We start from the raw sequence: 23177 nt of genomic DNA, 5'->3' as shown, positions 1-23177 counted from the left end.
TACAAGGTTTTCCTCCATGTTAATTCAACCAGATCCACTGTGTTAAAGAAGTCGTGTTCTGCAAATGGTTAATGGGCATATGAATAAGTGGTAAATATATCTCTGTGTGGGCCGTGTAGTGTGTTATATTAATAATGTAATGAGCCCACATAGCAAAAATAAAAACGCATATTCGTTCGTCTAACAGCAAAAATAATAATGATATTGTGTCCGTATATTGCGGATAGTTAGTAACTATGCACCAAAGTCCTAAGTGCTGCTGTTTACGTGGTCCAATCCACTATGTGATGTACAAAATTAAAAGATATCGATATGCAAACGTAACATTTGAGTGCCGAATTCCTGATAAGTAGACAGCCATCTGGCTGTGGGAGGACGCACATATTTACAGTACCGCACGGTCCTTCTGCAAATTGCTATATTGTCAAGGTCTATTGCAGAATGAGTGTATAGGCTTGAGAGTGACTAGAAAGTCAGTTAAAACGGAGTAATCTGTGCCCTAGACCAGCAGTAATATATTACAGTCATAAAATATTCAAATGTCTCTGTTTGTGAATGCTATCTACTAAGAGTATATAGACGAATAAAGTATTTATAATGTATTGAGACCAAAAGGAACTTGTTCAGTAGTAGGTAATTAAACCAACATACATCTTCTAGTATTAAATGCTAAATTAGCTAGTTCTGCAGTGAGAGATGGTGGATCACTAAATACCAATAAGGACAGTCTCATATTGCTAAAAATTATATCATTGAGCATGTAAGGTCAATAGAAGTCAGCTGGCACCTCTTGAGAGAACCACGGCAGGCTGCTTAGTCTATTTGTGATGTGGTAATAGCCTCGAATATTAAATTAACATTGCAAAGAAAAACATTTAGCTCATGGTCTTGGTTAAGACCCAGCTGTACACATCTGAGCATGCATATCATGCGTGCTTCCGCTTGTCGCAGTCTTAGTTGTCTATTTCCTCCTCTTGCATGTGGTTTGATATGTTGCAGGCCCACAAATCTGATATCCTTTATGTGCTCCATTTGATGCTCCTTTTGCCAGTGTGTTGCAAAGGGTAATTTCAAGTCCTGGCTGTTCAAGTTCGCAAAATGCTCTCTAATACGTACTCTTAGCTCCCTGATGGTACTGCCAACATATACTTTTTTACAGACACATATAATTCCATATACAATGAATTTGGAACGGCAATTAATAAAGTCAGTAATGTTGGTTCTCAGATTTTCATGACACATGAATACTTTAGTAGGAGATAAGGCAAACTGACAGAAATTACAGGTTCCACACTTGTGGAACCCACTGGGTCTGGTGCTCTGCGTGAGCCAATTTTCCTGTCTGTTGGTGCCAGATTTCATAAAGGAAGGGCAAAGCAAGTTTCTGATGGTCGGTGCCCTTGTGAAAATAATTCTAGGTTTATCTGTGATGTAATTCCCCAGATCTGGATCCAAATGTAAGAGATTCCAGTGCTTGTTCAAAATGAAATAAATGAATTTAGAGTCACTCGAAAATCTGGTGATAAAATTCACATGCTGTGGGTATTTGGTAGCATTTTTGTCCTGCTCTCTCATGGTCTGTGTATTGAGCGATGACCGAATAGTTGTTTTTACAGTTTTCAATGGTTGTTGAATGGTAGAGGTTCTGTAGCCTTTCTCTTGAAATCTGGCACCTATAGACTGACATTCTTTTTCAAATTGTGCATCTTCACTGCAATTTCTCCTTGCTCTAAGAAATTCCCTGCGTGGTATATTATCAATCACATTTCTTCTATGACTGCTCTTAGCATGTAAGATAGAGTTAACTGCAGTGTCTCTTTACGGAAAGTACAGGTTTGAATAGTTTCATTAGTAACATAGATCTTAAGGTCCAAAAACATAATTTCAGTTGAGTCAATTTTGCCAATTTTTCTGGTTCAGAAATAACATAAAGTCATTGAATTGAGTTAACGTTCCTTCCCAAATTGCAAACATATTATCTATATATCTTCTCCATACAGGAATACATTCTATGTATGGGTTGTTGTGGAAAATATGCGAATCCTCAAAGTATGCCATAAAAAGGTTTGCTAGGGCTGGAGCGTACTTGGCACCCATAGCTATGCCCTTAGTTTGGGTATAGTACTCATCATCAAAAATGAATTGGTTGTGATTAAGGGTGAAGTCCACAAAGGACTTGAGCATCTGAACATGCCTTGCATGTGATGCTGAGTGCGATCTGAATGAATGGTCTATTGTTTTGAGAGCTAATGTATGTTCAATCGATGTATATAATGCAGTAACATCCAGGGTAACTAAAAAGTAATCTGTTTTCCATTGGATATTTTTAAGAATAGGTAACATGTGAGTTGTGTCTTTCAAGTAAGCTGGGATTTTTGGTACAAGATCCTTTATACACGAGTCTATGTAAGTAGCTAGGTTCTCAGTGGCCCCTCCCTGGCCACTCATGATAGGTCTAACAGATGGCAATTTTTCAAATGGTTTGTGTGTCTTGGGTAGAAGATACAGAGTAGGCATTACGGGACTGTTGTTATTCAGAAAGAGTTTTTCTTCATCAGTAAGCATTCCCTGTTGGTACCATTCTTGTACTAGTATCTGAAGTTCTTTAACTGTTTGGGTCATTGGGTTATTCTTAAGTTTGTGGTAGCAGTCTGGAGTTGCTAGGTGTTCCTGAGCCATGCTGATGTAATCTAGTTTATTGAGGATGACAATGTTGCCTCCTTTGTCCGCCTCCTTAATAATGAGAGTATCATCCGCAGATAATTCTCGGAGAGCCAGTTTTTCAGATTTGGAAAGGTTGGAATTTTTACTGGTGTACCCTTTGTGTTGTCTGTCAATGTATTGGTGAATTTCCTTAGTAATTGCTTTATAGAAAACTTATTAACATGGAGGAAAACCTTGTAGCGAAAACCGCGTACAAGGTTGCTTGGCAACTGTAATTACAACGGATCACATGACCGTTGACTTTATTTTCTAGCTGAGGTTTCACTGGCTAGCCCAGACAACACCCACATTCCTTTAGGACGACCGGAGAGCAGGCTGGAAACAGCACTCAGCGACGCATTCAAGCGGAGAATGGTAAGCGTCCGGCACCTCGCTCTCTTTCACAGCACCCAGACGGCAGGAACATGATTACAGGCTGGGAGGTTTTACTTGCCTCATATGCTGCTCATGTGCTTTTTCCCGCTTGTTCCTTTTAGGTAACAGACGATTAAAAAGCACAAAAACGAAAGCACATGAACGCGAACATTTTATGCAAAGGCTGAAAACGCATAGGTAAGCAGGAGCACTTTATTCTAATTCTAATTCATTTTCCAATCGCATTTGCACAACATTGTGCCTCACATATTGAGTAACTCAGTGGCACATTTTAATTAATTTTACAGAAAGCTTTGGAAAAGCCACTCAGCAAAGAAATGCACAGGATGCAGGGCTCACCCTAACAGGTACCACACGACTCTTTACTGCTGTCTTTTTGTGATGTGGTTATGCCATACATCCTTAATACTTACCTGCTTGGTAGTATATATGATCATTTTGTTTAAAAAGTATTTTTGCCAACACTAATCAATTTATTTTAACTTTCTTTTTGTTCCCCCCCCCACCCTTTGTCTTCTGTCCTTTCACCTCACACTATGACATGTTATCTTGGTTGTAAAAACAATCCCATGTGAATTATGAAAATGATTTAATACTTTCTCACAATGTTTGTAACAGTGATTAATGAATAATACTTTTCTGAACGCCCTGAGGACGGCCCAGAGAGGGCTGAAACACGTGTTGGCGTGGCGTGTTATGTTATGTTTGCAAATAAACTCCTATAATCATAAGACAGAGATACCACTGGCCACATTAATTTGCTAACAGAAACCGTGGACACATGTATCCATTCAAATATCCACGTTGGGAAGCATACCTTGTGAGGCTTCTCCCTAAACTAGCACACTGGTTTGAAATGTATTTCACAAAATCTTTCTATAGGGGATTTTTTGGTCTCCTTATTTATTGATTAAAAATGTAAGAATTCTAATACATTTTTTTAGTGACAATGGTGAACACTAAGGTTAGTAAACATGGGCAACATCCTTCTTGCGCTCATCTGTTAGAAGGCACTGTCTCTGTTCCTTGTTCACATTGTGCCATTTTATAATTTCCATGTAAATATCTTTAGAAATCTGTTCTATTAATGCACAATAAAGATGAAAAAATAAATGTGGCTGGCTTTGGACATCAGGGTCCACCTTTTGGTATGTAAGGCCTTGAGAGATAGAAGGTCCTCAGGTTCACGGCCCCTGTACCAGCATTCCTCAAGAGCACTAATGGACCATTTGTTGATTGGGAGCTCTTGAGTGTACCAGGGTACGGGCAGTTCGGTTGTGGTGCATCCCATGTTTTCTGGAGCAAAAGTATCAGCAAACTTCTGTGAGGTTTGGCTAAAGTTTTATAACAGCAAGGTGATGTTCTCGGGAACTGGAACATTTTTGAAGGAGTGAAGTGCCACCATGGAGCATTTATGACATCCAGAACATCACCAGCAGCATCACTGCCAGCACCATCACACCCACATGAGTACAAGAATCTGAGGTGCATCAGTCCCCATACCAACAGCCAAGCAGCATACCTCCACCTGTACACTAAATTACCCCCCAAAACTATTGCTGCTTTGTTGGTGCGTGTGAGTAGGCACCTAACTCTCCACTCCGTACCCAGGCTGTTCATAGCAGTGATGCCCTAATGTGCTACGCCAATTTTGTGGAAGTGTTTCAGCATTGTCAAAAATACCATAATCTCCATGAAAGACAAGGCCTGCTAACCTGGCTATGATGTTGGCAAAACATCTCTTGCTCTTCTCTGTTGTTTACAAACTCTGGATCCTGGCCACTTATGGGTTCAGCTAGTTGCTGCTGGGAAATTACTGGCCCACGTTTATTCTCCCACAATGCAGTTCCAGAATTGTACAACAGGGTTATGGCTAAAACAGGGGGGCGGAGGAAATACGGCAGTCCATGGGGTAAAAAATCCACTTTGCAATGGACATGTGGTCCAGAAAGAGAGACTGACAAAATTGATGGTGGACAATCTAAAACGAATTGGTTGCTATTGGAATTCATGTTAAAAGATTCTAAGCAGATCATTTTAAATCGAGTTAACATCTTAGAACTTTTACATGAAATACCTAGATTAAGGTTAATAACCACCATGATCTGTTCAGTAAAAATGTATGCAAAATTGAAGCCAGTATGACATATTGATACTGCATGGTTAGTGTCCTCTGTAATATGCGATGGATACAAAATACGCCAACAAGTGACCACAAATCCTGGAGAGGGACGTCCTTCAGGAAGACTAAACGTGGCCATGAAACATTTCCTGATCATCGAATCACACATAATCTCCAAAGATCATTATGGGATACTGGTTTTAAGGCTAAAAATTAAGTCTGACAAACCGCCTAAACAGTTAGTCTTGATAAATGTGTGTTGGAATCCCTTGCATTGCAACTTTGAAGGTTTCCTGAAATACATTAATGAGATTCTAGAAAATGTGTGCATTGACAAGAGATTGTGTGATATATTAGCTGGTGATCCAAACTTGATATGTCCACATTTACATAGGAAAACATCAAGTAAATGGCGTGTAAGGTCAAAATCAAAGATACATTAACGGAGACACATGGGTTACATTCATATTCGGATGGGGACTGCAAATATTAAATGGGAACCTCCAGGGGGTTATTCCAAGGGACGATACCTGGAAAAGTAATATATACACGTCATGTATCAACGATATATTTGCCATCGATGGAATCTTTATGGATTGCATGGAACTTATGATTCAACAGACTGACCTAAGTGATCATGATATGCTAACCATAAAAAGTAGAAACACATACAGTTGTCATGTAATACAAGAGCTGACACATTTAAAATGAACACCAAGAGAAATACAATGTTATGGAAAGTACCTACCAAAGATGGTATCAACAAGAACATTTCAAATGTGTTTAATACAACTATATATGAGTGCAAAATACAAACCTTTAGCACAGATGTTTTGTCAAATAAAGAAATAGAGGAAATTAAATATGGGAAGGTGATAAAGGATAATGGAAGACATAACTTTGATGGTGAAATATATATGAGGAAAAAATGGTATAAGGTTAGTCAATAAGGAAGACTTGACTTTAGGTACTAGGTTAGACAAGATTCGATACAAAAAGCAAAACATATAAGAATTGGCACAGACAATATAAATGCAATCTTTTGCAGAAAGATGGGGAACAAATACTTAGTATAATATTAAAGAAACAAGCATCTCATTTTTGGTCATTGATGATGTCTATGGAGGTACTGCACAAACAGATTTAGTCTAACCCTATATCTGCATATATTTGGCAAAGATAGTATTTAGCACAGATATGAATTGTAATTCATCAGGTTTACAAAACAAGATTTCTGAGAGCACTATAAGTTAGAAAATATACTTCAAAATAGAAAAAATACATGCAGTTATTAAGAAACTTTCGAAATGAAAGGCCCGGGACCCAATGGATTTCGAAATATTGTCTTCAAAGAGGCAACATAATTATGGACGTATTATGTATACATTTCTTGAATAGTATTGAGAGAAAAAAACAATACCAGACAGTTGGAAATTGGCAAACCTTATGCCTTTATATAGAAAGAGACAAAGAATGTCCATATAATTATAGGAGCATCGTATCATTAGATGCCGACAATAAAATCTTTGCTACGCTAATTATGAGAGAATTGGAAATTTGGGTCTCCAATAATAACCGACTATCCAAATGCCAGACTTGTTTTGGAAAGGGGTTGGGGATCACATTAAATTGATTTTTGATGGACATTTTAAGCATGGGAAAAATAAGCCACTCAAAATATATAACATGTTGTCAGCATCTGACACTGAATCGCATGAGATTGTGGCATAAACTGCAAAAATGGGGCCAGAAGAATTGCTAGAGGTATTGATGGCAACACACAGAGATACTAAAATGCAAATAGAATTGTATTGACAGGGCTCCACCACCAAAGTTATTCCAACTTTCAAAGGCCTGAGACAAGACTGTGTGCTGGCGCCCTCTCTTTTCAACTTATCCATGTCCGATTTGGTGACTGTCTGGAAGGGGCAGCATTTATTTCCCCAAAATTGGGGGCTACTAAAATATGTAGGTTAATTTATGCTGACAATGTCATGCTTTTGGATCATACCCAAATAGTATTACAAAGACTAATTGAGGCTTTCAGTATATTTACTGTTGAAAATGATTTGTTTATTAACATCAAGAAAACTAAAGTTGTGCAATTCACTAAATCTCTGTGCAACAGACAAGGCTATTCATGGAAAATAGGTGATTCTTCCCTAACCACACTAGAAGAACTTACATATTTGGGATTCAAAATGAGATCATAGCCAAATAAGGGATCGCATTTGGGTAACATTGTTGAAAACCAAAATCCTACATTAACCACATGAAGTGGATCAATTCAAAGTATGGCAGATTTTCTATATTACCTATGATAAAATTTTAAATTTTATAAAAGCAAAATTATACCAGCACTTGTGTACGTCCTTGAAATAAATCACCAGACATAAAATATTGATAGAAATAAAATCAAAGGCATTATTTGGACAAGAACCATACTATTACCAAATTGCTTCACAGTAGCTGTGATCAGACACAAACTAGGTCTGATCTCCTTAGAACGCTGGTATCATTAGAGAACAATACAACTTTATAGACAAATATTAATTCCCTTTAATGAATCATTCATTATATGTAGACATCCAGCGTGAATTGCTGAGGGACACAATGGGTCCTTTCCTAACTTTCAAAAAAGAATGTGACAATATTTTGAAGAATATAGACTCTGGTATTAACACGCTGGTTGTAAATCCTACCAAGGTAAGGAAAAATTTGTTTATGCAAAATTGATGGGAAACACGAGAAATGGCATTAAAATACATCTTATACATGTTATTCAACCATCTTTGGATCGATATTAGAGGTATTGATGTCTTGGCAAAATACTTAGCCAAATTTCCTAATGCATATTGACGTACTGTGGGGTACATTTACCAGCCCAGCAGAACTCCCCTGCACCACCATACTGTATTTTCAGCATGTACAAGAAGAATGGCTGCGCTGGCTCTGCAGGGTATATGTGGGGCGAGATGGAACATAGAACACCCCGAGAATGGCCTCAGTTATTTTCTTCATGTGCACCAAAAAGAAGAATTCTAAGGCAGCCTGGCGCAGCGCTGCTATGCTGCCAGCTCAAGATTTCAAACTGCCAAAGAAAATGTGCTATGTATAACGACTGTGCACTGGTGCTATCTGCATTTTTCAACATGGTCCAGCTTGGGATTTAGTAAAACACAGCCATGTTCATCCATATTCAGGTTGTACACCAGCAAATGGGGGCTTTCCACACTGAATGGCATGTTGTGTGTCAAGCAAAATCCGTGAAGAGCAGAAAAAATGTGTTTCGGGCCGTATGGCAAGCGTTTACTCTTGCAACAAAGTAACACAGGTAAAATTCCTCACAAGAAGCTTTCTCTCTCCCTTTGCTTATGCCAGTGCCAAATTGACCAGAGCTATGGAAATGTTCAGAATATATATGCGATGAAAATCGCATTTGGAAATTACCATGGAAAGTAAATGAAACCGTGTTGCACTGCCCTGCAAAGCAGTGAGTGGATATTGTATATTAATACTGTAACATGACCTGGAACAAAACTATATATGTTGGGAAGAAAAGCTGCCAATACATAAGTAAATTGTACTATGTGTAGTGTATTTTTCCCCACAGAAAGAACTTTAACATCCTAGCTATGCCCAGAAATTGCTGTCAAACCTGTTTCTGCAAGGCGGGCACTCTAAATGTGCCAGCCCCATGGAAAAGGAAGTTCCTTTTCCACCTGCCCAGAAGCGTGGGAATTCGTGACCTTGTCAGACTTCCTGGCATTCCTCCAGCAAGGGACAATGGATCAGCTGCATGTGCCAGAATGAAAGGGGGCTATGGTAACCCTGTTGCCCAGAACTGACACAGTGGGGTGGGATGACTGGGGAAATCTTAAGGACCGCCCTCTAGTGACAGATGGCATCCATTTGATTTAAAAGACTTTTTATATCAAAGTATTTATTTCAGTAACCTAAAGACGCAGTAATAGGAAATTAGGATGGTTTTAGTGTCATTTTTGCACCATTAAAATGAGACTATGGGGGTCATTACGAGTTTGGAGGTAACCATGTTGCTATTAGCGCCATGACTGCCTCCAAACCCATACCGACTCCGCCCTGGTGAATGGAGTTATTACCGCCCCATCCCAAGGTTGGCGGGGGCGGTAATTCCCCATTCACCAGGGCCCTTCCCCATTCCCATTGAGCCCCCATAGGGCTCAATGGGAATGGGGAAGGCGCTAATAACGGTACCGCTAACTGCGGTACTGTTATTAGCTCCAAAGTCCCTTTGTGGGTCCTTTCCTTAACGCCTGGTAAAACCAGGGTTAAGGGAGGACCCGCAAAGGGACCTCGGAATAGGGCGGTAAGGGATTACCGGCACCGGTGCCCTTACCGGTACTGGTAATCCCTTACCGCCCGGGTCGTAATGAGGCCCTATGTGTGGTATCCTAGCAAGTGGGAGACGCGAACAGCATTAAAGTGTAATTTCTGGAAAAAAGCATACAAGACACCATTAGGAAAGTTAAATGAAAATATGCCTGACACTGTTAGGCTCATGTGTATCTATTTGTAGGATGTTTGATAAAATAGTTTTCATAGAAATTGAAAAAGATACCAGGAGAACAAATCAATATCACACAAACTTGGCGTTTGGAGAGAAATGTTCCTGGTGAAATATGATATTTGCCTATCTAATTTTTATAAGGGTGACGTTTATAAAAATGAGCATTTTGTGTCATAACTTATTTTGGCAAAAGTAACTGTGGTATAACAAAGCACCACATAAAAACACAAACACTAAACCTGAGTCACTTCCTTCAGTCCAATCTGCTTACAGGGAGGCGGCGACATCCTCAGGCTGACCTATCCAATTTTATAGGTATGTCTAGCTTAGTTCTGCCCACATAGTAAAAATCATCTGACGTCATCCGGTCTATATAAGGTGGAGACATTCAAAAGTCAGGACATTCAAAACATCCAAGATTCAAAAATCCAACTCAACATCCAGAGAACCAGACATTCCAAATTCATCCTACAAGACTCCAGATTCCAGTGCCAGGCCAGAGGCAGCAGATCAAGGCAGAATCTCATATCCAGGCAGAATCACTATCCAACACCTAGGCCGGAGGTAAATGGTCAACAATGGGTTCAAGGTTCACAGTGATGGTTGGGAAAACAGTGTGCAAGGAGCAAGTAGTAAATATTCCCTAACTTGAGTGGGCTAAGTATCAAATTTGAGATTGGGAGCGAAGCCAGGCACTTATGGACAGGCGTGGCAGGTTGTTATAAAGTGCATGCAGATTGCTTAATGACGCCATTTGTATCGGTCCACTTAAAGGATCCTTATGGGGGCACTTTGTGATTGTAAATACTGGCATCTGATGTCTGTAGCAGTGGGCATCGCTCTTTAGTCTTATTGAGGGTCGGGGGCAAAGTTAGTTTTTATGCAGGCAGGGTTCAAATCAGGGGTGTTGGGAGCGTGGTTGTAGATCTTACCGGGTCTCCAAACTTGAAATCCAGCAGGATAGGTCAGCCTTGGCCTCTGGCCATTCTCTGGACAGGCTCAGGACAGGTGCACAAGCCTTAGTGTCTGTGCCTTTGTTCTGGGGCCGGCCTGAGGCACTTTCAGCCAATCCGGGCTCTGGATGCTGGAGGATGGCTCTCTTACACAGGGACACACATCCTGGAAAATGGGGCGGCCATTTTGGGAGGTGTTTAGCCTCATGGGTGCCTATGGTGGCACAGGATGGGTCAGTGAAATTCGGGCAATAAAGAACACAGTGCACCGGTGCTTCACTCGGGAATCAGGTCTATAATTTCATGTACAGACGTCATCTTTTCATTTCCTATTGTCGCACCATCAGTATTCGTCGCAGCTGCTAATATGAAAGCCTTAAGGCTTACCTTGCTTTGGGCACTTTGCGCCAGCAGTGCAGAGGAGGAGCTCCTGCTCCTGTGGGCTCCCAAGTCTCCTGAAGAGGCTCAGGGGAGTTGCACAAGCCATTTCTTGTTTACCTTGCAATTTGTCCAACCCCATAAGAAACCCTATAAGAAATCCTATAAGTATCCCAGTAACTTCTAAAGATTGTCAGAATCCTCTGTGTATCTTGCCCTTAGGAAAATCTGAGTTAATCTCCATGTGTTAGTGCAACTCTTTCCAAATTATTTCAGTCCGCTATATAAATCCTTAGTACTATTTGGAATAAATGAATTCCCATATATAGATGCACACAGCGTGAATGGGTTAAAATTGCAAATTAACCTTTTTGCAGACAATGTTTTTCTTTAATAATCTAACCACTAAAATATAATCTCAGTAGAATTTGTAATTTTCCTCTTAAAACCGATTTTGCCCGGGAAACTGCTTTCCTTATAAAATCCGATTTTCTCTCCCTATCAAGAATCACATACTTTCACCCATGCAGGGTCATCCTTTCACTTTCATATCATACCTGCTGTGTGCCTATGTACCTTAGCATTAACACTGATTTCCGATTATGTCTGTTTAGCTAATTTTTCAAGCCGTTTTGCTATTTTAAACCCGTGAACTGAAGCAATTGCAATTTTGCCACATGAGATTCTTACTGCACTGTGTTTCCTTCCATAGTCGATTTTCTACACTGTAAGCCCGTTGTTTAGTACATTGCCTTGTAGCTTGCGAGTTTTCTGGTCTTGTTAGTACAGCCACACACATTCTTGCCTTATTCATTCAACCGCAGATGTAAAATCTCCATTCAGTAATTCTGAGTGCTATTTTGCTCATTTTTCAAGGGAGCCTCCCATTCAAGAGAGGTAGGACGGATCTTCATGCCGATTGTTGCCTAGTATACCTGACTCCTTGCTACTTCTCTCCACCCACACAAAAACTTGGTTAACAGGAGTTTGAGGGAGTGTTGCAGGGGGAATGCCCAACTGTGGTGCTATTTAAAAGCACTACCCAAAAGTAACCTTGCTTTCTTTCAATTGTGCATTGTGTATCTTATGTTATAAGGTTAAACTAAGAGTATCCTATCATTTTTCACTGGCAATTGCTGCCCTATATTGAATGTGTTTGATTTTATTCATAACTAAAAATCAATAAAAATGTCATTATCATATACCGGCCTGGTTCATGGTCGATTTCGACAAGGGGTGTACGTTAAGGAGGGTGTGAGACGGGTTGGCTGCCTTCTCAAAAATTGAATCTGAGTGAAAGAAACATAAAAGCTCTTTATTGTGCGCAGCGTCCCTGGCCAGTAGCAAGAGTCCTGGTCTGGAGTGTGACGCCTCTTTAACATCCTTAACAGTACGCAATTTATGCGTTTCAGGTTAGATATAGTGCTTACTGGTGAAATAGGTATATTAAGAGGTTGACAAGACAAGGAACGTGATAACTGCCAACATTGTAAAGTAGAAAAGGAAAGTTTATATCACCTGGTTATTGGGTGTCCGGCCCTAAATGAATTAAGAAATAATACATTCCATAGATTCGTACACTCAGTTGAATGGTTAACTACAGACTGTTTTTGGTACCGCATTTTGACAGGAGTCTCATTAACTATGCCATTGATTACATTTTTGATGAGTGTGAAAAGCTTCTTTGTAAACTATATCACACTATGAATAAACATTAAAAAAATCCCAGGTTTAAAAACGTGGAAATGTTTTACATTGCATTTCCCAACACACAGTGTTGTATACTGCACATGTATGAATGAGGTCTGAGTCAGTGAAAAAGCTCAGTGGAATGGTAGGGGAGCTTGGAGTGTTCAGGCTCTTGGGGATTCCAAGGTAGACGGTTAAGGACTTGGAGCTGGGCAGGGAACCAGAGTAGAAGCTACTTGATCTCTCTCTCCTATGTTCTATACTGAAGCTATAACCAAGACAATAAAGCGTGTTTCCTTTTATACATACCTGGGTCAGCCTGGTTCCTGCTCCTTGTTGTTACTGGCCCAGGGCAGATCCTGCAGGAGGCAGGATACATCACACAGCAATGGGAGTGCAATAGTGGTTGGGATGTGTCCATTTCTAAAAGCATAAGGGACACAACGGAGGCAAGAAAGGGCGCCTTCATACTGTCAGCAGGCCACCATTTGTGTGGGTAGTAGGCAACCCAGTGACAGAATATTAAGGCATCTGGATCCTGTGATGTCATCCGCAAGAAGTAAAACACCCACCCACTTTCCCAAAATGCAATACACTGCATACATTCCCAGCCGACTATAATCGATCCACATGTCGTATATGTTAGCTTCTTCTATTTACAGATGCCGTCCCCTTCCCCCCATTCACACAATAGGTCTAGATATTTAAATGGCCTGCACGTGCATTGTGTTGGTCAGTCTTTTTCACTCTGCTTCGCTTTTTTATAAGCATCTGATTGTTATTACTACATACACTTTTTATGTTGGTTGTGTGAATGTCCACTGTCTTCAAGCCCCATAGTAGCGTATTTAATGTGTTGCAGTATTATTAAATACAATGACGTCATTAAGATCCTTCACATTGTACATCATGAGATAGAGGGGCCTCACAAGTGAGCAACAAGGCGTCAACGTTTTTAAGAAGACTTGAAGTGACAGGGACTCATATCTTGTTTCTTTATCTATCATTTCTGCCTCAAAATACCTCTATTTTTCCCCGGCAGATATAACTCCCCCTGCACATCTCACAGCCGATGGCCACTGGCCATAATGTTTCCTGTTACGTAAGCAATAAACTCAGAGCAGAGGGTGCATTACTGGTCTGGTAATGCTCTGGGGCGTCACGAGAGCCTGAATTATAGCACAGGGGTTCTAACAGAACAGTAATGCCACCCTTGCGATGGGGTTTATTGCTTTTAGTACCCCAGCATGGCGTGCTGGGGAACTAATAGTGTTTTTATCTTTGAGTTGAGAAACGTGTTTGTTGTTTCTCAGCTCGAGATAAAAACTACAAATCAAGAGGGCCGCCATGTACTAGGTAGAAGGGAGCAGGGAGAAAGGAACTACATGTAGTCCCTTCTCCCTTTCCATCGCGGGCATTCCCGGATCGGGGATGCGCCGGGGACACTAGTGTTCCCGGCACTTAAGAGGGATGGGGAAGAGCAAGGTAAGAAGGGTGGAGGGGGTGTGTGCTAATGTGGAAAAGAGGGGTTGAGGTAAGGGGCAGGAGGCGTGGGAGGAGAGCACACTTACCTTCATCCCGGCGAGGGAAGACATTCTGCGAGGGTTTGGTGTGGGGTCTTTAGCACTGTGTTAAAGACCCCGTTCTGAGCCTCCTCATTGCCTGGGAGGCTGCTACACCACACTCATCAGGTACTAATACTCATGAGCCTGTATTACAAAAACTTGAAGCAGTGCATGTGGATTTGTATAGGGCAATATCACGAGGGAAAGAAATTGCCTCAAAACAAAACATTTTGCGCATTTTTCTACCACGGTTGGATTGCGTTAGTAAATTGACTTGGACACAAACGAAAAAGTGCCCACAGTTGCAAAGGGCAATTTATTCTTTTTTGAAAGAACGTCTGAGTAGTGCCCAAGGGAGAGTTTATTGATAAAATTAGTTGAAAACTGTATTTTAAAGAATATTTGTTCTGTAAAACTGGCCAAAACTACTATATGCACAGGGAAGTAACTCATCAAGGGGGCCCCCTTTGGCCAAAGAGCTGGCCTATTTTCGCAAACAAAAGTGACCCACACTCGCATGTTGGGCCTGCACTTTTGGTATTGTTCTGTTGCCCTTTAGGCCAGTCTGAGCCTGAGCAGGGCAGTGCCTGTTCTGATGCCATAATAGAACAGAATTTAGACAAAAAAAATATTACTCTGGTGCCAACATGCATAGAATGGATATGTTTTTTTGCAGCAGGAAAAGTTCCTATCAGGCAAATTGTACTTGCAACACTGGAAGGTTTCGGCAATACAGGCCCTGATGTACCATTTGTATTGCATAATATAGTTCAATGCCCCTCTTCTTGTCAAGCACAGTGAAGAGCTACACTGTACCAGGGCTTACTCCTCAACAGGAAAAATAACTGGTAATAAAAAAAAAAAACATACAACAGTAGATTTTAAGGATATTCTAAATCCCACTAGAGTGCTGTCCCACTTAGTGCTTGAAACTGCATGAAACTGCAGGGTAAGTGTTTTTATAAAGGCACTGATCTCTGTGGTAAACTATAATATTTAAACAATGCACTTGAACTGGATAGTCAATTTTATATAATATACGCGATAAAATACTCCTTGCCGTACAATATAAGTATATATTATTGAAGTCCCCAAGGTATCGTTGATCATGTAGAGAAACAAGTATGAAGGAAGAGTTCATGTTTAATGTCATGGAATGAATCTAGTTTTTGATGCGTAGAAACAAATGTATAACCTGTACGTCTCTGTAGAAATCACCCCATTGCAATGACAATACGTCACAAACAAATATTATAGGCCAAAACACAGATTAATAGTTTAAAATAGTAAAATAGGAGGTAACATGCACATTTGTTTCTACTCTCCTGCATGAAACTAGGGGTGTGCAGTACATACAATTAAAACCACACGTCTCCTTATCAACTGAAAAGTGTAACTGTCAGAGAACGATTGCTCAGAAGAAATTAATCTAAAAAACAAGGCATCCCTTAAGTGTCAGCTGAGATTCTGCTTAGGGAGCTGCATTTCACCTTGTTGGCTGGCAGCAGGTATTGTGACGTCACAACCCAACTGCCTCCAGCTATTACAGTGGGGTGGTGATGTCCCTTTCTTATTAAAGTTGAATAGAAATCGCACACCAAAACGATGGCAAGACAATCGTGCACTCTGTACATTAAAAGACTATTAAAGGTCACTGAGAACTTCTGTGCCAGACAAGGCACTGAAGATTGTAAGTACCTTGTAATATCCTCATATTTTCTTTTAGGGTTAAGTCTTTATTTATAATACCAAAACAAAGAGAAATCAAACAGTGCCCATTTCCTGTTGTGATTACACGCAAATAGCAATGTGTCTGGGGCAGGCTCACAATGAAATGCATGGAAAAGATTGAAAACGCAGAGCAGTCTGCTTTGTCTCCTGGAGTGCCTCGGAATTAAATGTGATGGGTAAGCACGCGGGTCCGAACCTCTGGGGAAAGGTATAGGGGTTAGCATCTAACCTCGTCAATAGGACTGAATAGGCATGGATGGGAGATGGCTCCACAAATGTTGAGGTAAGGAAATCGAGTGAGAGAGGGGCAGGCAGGGGAGAGAACTAATTAGCATATTACAACTGTAGGGACATCTCCCCCCCCCTTCATTATCAGCTCCCACAGGTACAAGGCTTGCTGAGATGAATGACAAGCGGGCGACGCCTGCAACACTCCCCGGTCTCTGTCCCCACTCAATTGCATGAGTGGCTGCAGCGTTAGAGCGCAGTATGGGAGTTCATAGTGGCATTTATGGATCTATGCGATTACTGCGCCGGCCAAAAATGGTGACTTTTTTTTGTCGACCCCCTTTACACAGCATATATATATGCAGGGGGAAGACCCCTGATACTTGCCTACTGCTCCCAACATTAGTTATTTACTGTACCCCATCCCCCACACTATATGCTGAGAAAAGGGGGCGAAATAAAAGAAAGTCGGGATTTTGGGCGGTCAGTAAACTCGGCACAGTATTGGTATGATCCCGGCATTCATGGAACTTGGATCACACCGTTGTCCTCACTCTCTCAAGCAGCATCGCCTTCCCGGGAGTTGCTCCGTTTGTGTGAGGACTACAGCACCCACTGCTGGCGCATATCTGCGGGCACACTTCGCTCTGATATCTGGAAGTCCTGGTCAGTGCTGCTCCTTAGTAAGTCCTGCCCCTGGAATTATTTTCTTCTCTGCCTCTTGTCACCTTTGCTCAACTTCTGCTTTCTTTGGAACCTAAATCACCAGAAAAGTATGCATAGTTATACATGGTTGACTCCAGGCCTGGCTACTGGACTGCCTTGCCCCATTTTGGTATATTACTCCCAATGGTGCATGACCTCTGCCTGCAGCTGGATGTTTGCTTTCCTCTCTCCTTGGTAAAATGCTTTCCCAAAGTAGTATTCAGGCTTAGCCCCCATATGCTGACCGGTTCTCTGGTCTTCTCAGGAGTCCCAATGTGTATCCTTCCCCTTTCCTCCACTACTCCTCCTTTCTGCTTGCACCGCCACTGGATTCTTTACCTCCTGGCACTTGTCCTTCTGTTATTAGAACATCTAGAACCGGAGTCCTCCACATCTCCCCTAATCAATGAATGAATTCATGTATCTTTTCTAAAACGCTTAATACTAGAGACCAGTCTCTAAGCACGGGATCCGGGATTCAAATCTGTTTTGCTCTGCACTGTCTTGCTTCAAAGACAAACGCGTTGCCCCTGTTGCCCCTCAGCTATCCTGCTGTACCTTCTGTCAGTTTAATCAGTTAAACTGTCACTGCCACAAGGACTAATTCCGGCTGTGTTCTGTTGGGCTGCAAGATTCTTGTACTCCTTGCTGATCTCTAAAATCCTAAACTCTCATTGCTGGAATGTCCTGGATCACATGTTAGGTTTACTGGCCTCCTGTGTCATCCAAGAACCTATAGTTCCCAACAACCGTGTTCTTTTACTTTATATTTTGCACTATTTTTTCCATTTTGAAGCTTTTGGGATCGGTTGGTCACAGAGGCCTCCTACCTACCTTTTCCCACCAACATCTGCTCACTCTGGCTTCTCAAAACACCATACATTCCATAACTCCATCACTGGGGTCGAGAGTCAAAGAGGAGGCACAAGTCAAGGGAGCCTGGCTAGTGCGGAATAAAAGACTGGAGAACAGGTTTTTTTTTTCTGGAGCTAAGGAGAAAGTTAGAACGGTAGGAAGATGAAGACAGATCTCTTTTCAAAGCACCTTTGAGTTGGATATATGCCACTGGTCTCAGAGCTGGCAATGAAAGCAGCAACAAGCAAAAGCAGCTAGGAGACTTTAGCACACAATATAAGCAGATACAAAGTCAGATGTTTAGTTTCTGGAATGTGTTGTGGTCATTTGACCACTGCTCTGTCCCCTCCTACCTGTTCATTGGCTTATTAGGTCTTCAGTTTTTTCCCGCCTAGCTCATACATTCAAAAACGACTTCACCAGGCTGCAGTTGAGTCTTGACTGCTTTGGTCGCGTGATCACTTCTCCACCCCCTCTCGCCTCATGCAACCTATTTCATCGGACCAATCTAGGCATCCTCATCGCTGGTCTTCATCCATGGATGGACGAAGACAAGGATTTGGCCTCTTTGTCCCTGTTAAGGCTTCCCAAGGCCAAGGGGCTAGACCCCCTATTTCAAGGAAGCCACTAAAACATGAACATGTTTCCAGTACAATGAAAAATCACACCCTTGCTTGCTCGGGTTCTTTCCCACAAACAATCTCATCAGCACCAAACAGCCAACCTCATGTACCTCACCTAACTTCACCTCACTGACGCCCCTTAACCCCCTCACTATGCTCATAAACTCTGATGCTTATTAACATTCACTCAACCGTCTAACATGCATCAGACAATGCTGATCTTATCACCATTCATAAGTCAAGCCCTATTCCTCACCTTCAACATGTCTTCAACACCCTCTTTTCACCCAGATTCAGCATCCAACATGATGACTGGGCACAGAAGATCGGAGGGTGATGGTCATCTATAAGATTGAATACCCCTGCACTATGCAAAGCTAAACAGCATTAGAATCTATGCAGCTCCTTATGTGTCAATTTCCACAATCACATAAGGAGTCTGACACTTTTCACGTCTTATACTGATCACCTCATAGGTGTGATATCTTCATGGGTGCAGCCCCATCCTGCTCTCATCTGCCTTGGTCACCCACTCTACAAAAATCTTCCTTGGGACTTCAACCTACCCTAAACCTTTACTCACATCAGAGGAAACATCCTTGGCTTCATTCTCTCCTCTTCCCCCTTCATCAAATGCTTCGATCCCATCCCACGCGACTTGACTGACCATACTGCAATAACTTTCAACCTATCACACAACCTTCCTTCTCATCAAGGATGGGGCAAACCCGCCATGCCCTCATGTCACTCCGTCTAAAACGTCTCAGTGTAAGCATTGGAAATCAACCTGACCAACCTCCCCATAACCACCAATGTAAATTCCTCAATGGAAACCTTCAACCAAACATCACAGGAGTTGGTTATGGTGCTAAAGTTAAATCCTCTGCCCCATGTTACACACATTAATTATCTCACAGCAAACACACACAAAATAATAATATTGGAGCAAATTGGAGCATATTGGAGCAAAATGTGCTAAACAACAGAACTTCCGCACATTCCGCACAAACACAAGGCCTTACGCTCAAGACAGAGGGTTATGAATATTGAGCCCAAAGACTCCTGCCACTCCTCAACAATTGCAGCCTCTAAATTAAACAAAGCCCTCTTCACAACAGTCGGAAAAAAAGTCGAAAGTGCACAAACACTTAACCAGACACAGAGAAATCCAATGTCATCAATGATTTCTTCATTTGAAAAATTGACACATTCAGACATCACATTGATGCCTCTAATTCATCTGCATTCGGAAGGATAGCTCAGGGGCAATGTGCTCGCCTTGGAAGCAAGACGACACGGAGCACCACAGGTTTGATCCCCGGATTCCCGCTTAGGAACCTCTGGGTATTAAGCATGTTGTAAAGAGCCTATCATATCATATTACTGCCACTATTTGTTCCACCCTGGCCCTTCTGACCCCTGGCTGACTTCACGCCTCCTTACCCTAAGGATCTGACTGACAGACTTGCATCATAAAAGCCAATCTTCTATGCTAATGACATCCTACCATCCTAAAAAAGGTATTGGGCCAAGCTCTCATCACACACCTTCAGAATGTTATTAGGTCTCTCAAACATGGCATTTGCCAAAGCAGCATAAAAACAGGGCTTATCCGCACACGCCTTAAGAAGCCCACACTGGACCCAGAAGACCTTGTCAACTATAGACCACTCACCATCCACCCATTCATTGATAAAAGCATTGAGAGGTTAGTGCCAATTCAACGTCATAAGCTGATAAGTCAGTTAGCATAGCTCAAGGACTACCAATCCTGTTTTTGTCCTAAATGCAGCACTGAATCCACTCCCCAGGTCACAAAAAATGCTCTACAACTAGGATGTCTGCCTCCAGGTCCTCCTGGAAGTATCTGGCACATTCAATACAGTGGATTCCCAGACTCCGACCAGCCTCTGTTACAAAGAATGGAATTCACAAGAACATTTCTGAACGGGTTATCCTCCTTCTCTATGTCTCAGAGAGGTACCAGGATGCACAGAATGGCAACTTCAGATCTGACCACTGCCCCATTCCATGCGGAATATCAGATGGCTCGATCTGGTCCTCCATAATCAATACATGGAACCACTCAGCTAACTCCTCGATGAACCAGACATCTCACAACACCAGTACAGATATGGCATCCAGCGTACCTTAAACATCACTCACCACCTGGAAAAGCCTTGGCACCATGGATAGAAAGCACATACCTAAATTCCAAGCTTACCAAACGGGATTCATAGTTCTCAGCCACCCTTCCAAACAGGACCATTACAAACATATGGACCGTAGTTGAAGTAGAAGAGGTACTGTTGTCTTCAAACTGTGTCAAGTCCATACTGGAAGGAGAATATCCACGATTACCATTGGTGCTGTTTTATTTGCTGGAATTGTGGGGGAACTTTTTAACAGACGAATAAAGAACTGTTACCAGTGGATTTTTACTTGGATGAACATGTGTTTCTTTTGGAATTCACAGGAACTGGTTAAACAGATTGACTTTGGACATTCCTGGGAAAGGGATCTATCCAAGACAGGTGAAGTGTCTCCAAATCAGTGGTTATTCGGTAATCATTTATCATTTATTTATGTTGTTTATGATTTACTTTGAATGTTTTGAGTGTGAGGGCAAGTCTAGCTAGGGAACTCCTTGGTAGAGTAGGTTTAGTTAGGTTTTCTTTACTCTTTTTGTTATCAATAAAATATCTAACAATGAGAAAACCACAAGCATTAATCCACCACGCATTACTGACTCCTCAAATGGTAGAATAACAAAGAAGCAGTGTTGTCAGAATCCATTTAAATAACATTGGATTTATGGTTATTTTTAATGAGGCAACTCACATTAAAAGGAACTCATGAGGTTGTGTCGTATCCCGCAACCTCTAGAATTTCAATATCAACTCTAAACCATAATTTATTTTTAGAATTTCACATCCAGCACTGACCGAACAGGTAAAAGAAAATAATGCCAGGTGAAGAGTTGCAACAGAAACTTTAAGGAAATCAAAGCAAATGATCGCTCAGGCTTCCTTAATGAAATCATGGAATGTACTATGAACTAAGATCCTTCAAGTACTCTCATTATGTTATATGGAAGGACTTTGACTAATATGTTGATTCAGATAGTACTTATGATGTGGACAACTGTCAGAGACGGCACCTATCGCAACTCCTGGTTTCCCCCCAGTTCTTGGAGTCCTTAAAACGAAAAAGAGGCAGGCTGAAAGGGCCTGGCAAAAACCAAAGTCAGAGGTAGATAAAAATAACTTGGAAATGTACTGCTAAAGTGTATAAGCTAGCCATTTCTTATGCCAAAGAAAACGACTTCCAGACTCAGATAAAGAATGCAGATAACAACTCCAAAAACGTTTTTGACATTCTTAGATCACTGGAGAAGCCTGAGGCCTGAGGCCCAAGCAAATCCATTTCTTCCATCTAATGACGACTGCACAAGGATCCAATCAGCCTTCTCTGCCAAAAGTACCAATGCTAGAGAAAGAAATTAGAAGCAACCTGGACATTGACGCAGGTACTAAAAAGGACAAATGCAATGCTGGCTTGACTGCCATTCCCCAGGAAAGTCTAGCAGCCAGTCACAGAAATGTTTCAGTCAACCCTATTACGGGGACCGACATGGAAGGCATGTTTAAAAAGCTACGACCCATGTCCTCCCTTGGTGACAGAATTCCTGTGAAAGTGATTCTGGGTAGCATTAATACATTTGCCCCTTTTCTCAATAAATGTGTTAACTTCTCTTGTGCACAAACCAGTGTACCTGACATCATTAAAGAGGTTAATGTTGACCCACTGTCCAACAAGATAGGGCTAAATCAGAGAGAACCAGCTAATCTCAGGCCAATCACTAATTCCTATTTTCTACAGAAATTGATTGACAAGTTTGCTAGCATGCCACTTCAAGCACACTTAGAAACTGTAGGCATCCTGCGTCCCAGACAATCAGGCTTCCGTCAGAATGAATGAACAGAAAGCGCCTTGTTCGATTTACAATCTAATATGCTGAACCTCTTGGACAGAATATATTTGTGCCTGTTGATACTGGTTGATTTATCTATGGCTTTTGAGTTTCATGACCAGGACCACCTTACCAAACACCTTGGCTACAGTGGGTAATTGCTCAAACAACTCCACCAAATGGTTACAGTCCTTTAGAAGCAACAGGAGGTCATCTGTTCATTGGGGTAATGCAACATCTTCTGCACCCCTAATACCATAGGGGGTTCCACATGATGCCTGCTTATGGCCGGCATTATTTAATAAGTATATCAAACCACTTTGTGAAATTCTCGCCAAAATGGGTGCACAATTCTCTAATTACGCCAACGATAATCAGTTGCTATTTGAGCTGGTTGGGACATATAAGACTGACGTCGACAGATTGAACACTTTCTACCAAACTATCAAACAGTAGATGTCAGCACACTGGATGTGCCTTAAAAGTAACAAAATTGAGCTATTGATATTTGCGTCACCCTAAGTGGGATCAAAACTCTCCACCAGTTAGTTGAATTTCCCTATTGAGAACTGCTCATTTCCAGTACTAGATAAAATCAAAACCCTGGGCGATTTTTTGGAAGCCTCCCTGGGTGCGGAATCCCAGGTTAATTACATTAAAACAAACTCCCATTACTACCTTAAACTCCTTATGCAAATATGTTCTTT

Source organism: Ambystoma mexicanum, chromosome 1p, assembly GCF_040938575.1.
Source record: "Ambystoma mexicanum isolate Mex_15411 chromosome 1p, UKY_AmexF1_1, whole genome shotgun sequence".
NCBI lineage: Eukaryota > Metazoa > Chordata > Amphibia > Caudata > Ambystomatidae > Ambystoma > Ambystoma mexicanum.
This window is presented reverse-complemented; position numbering follows the sequence as displayed.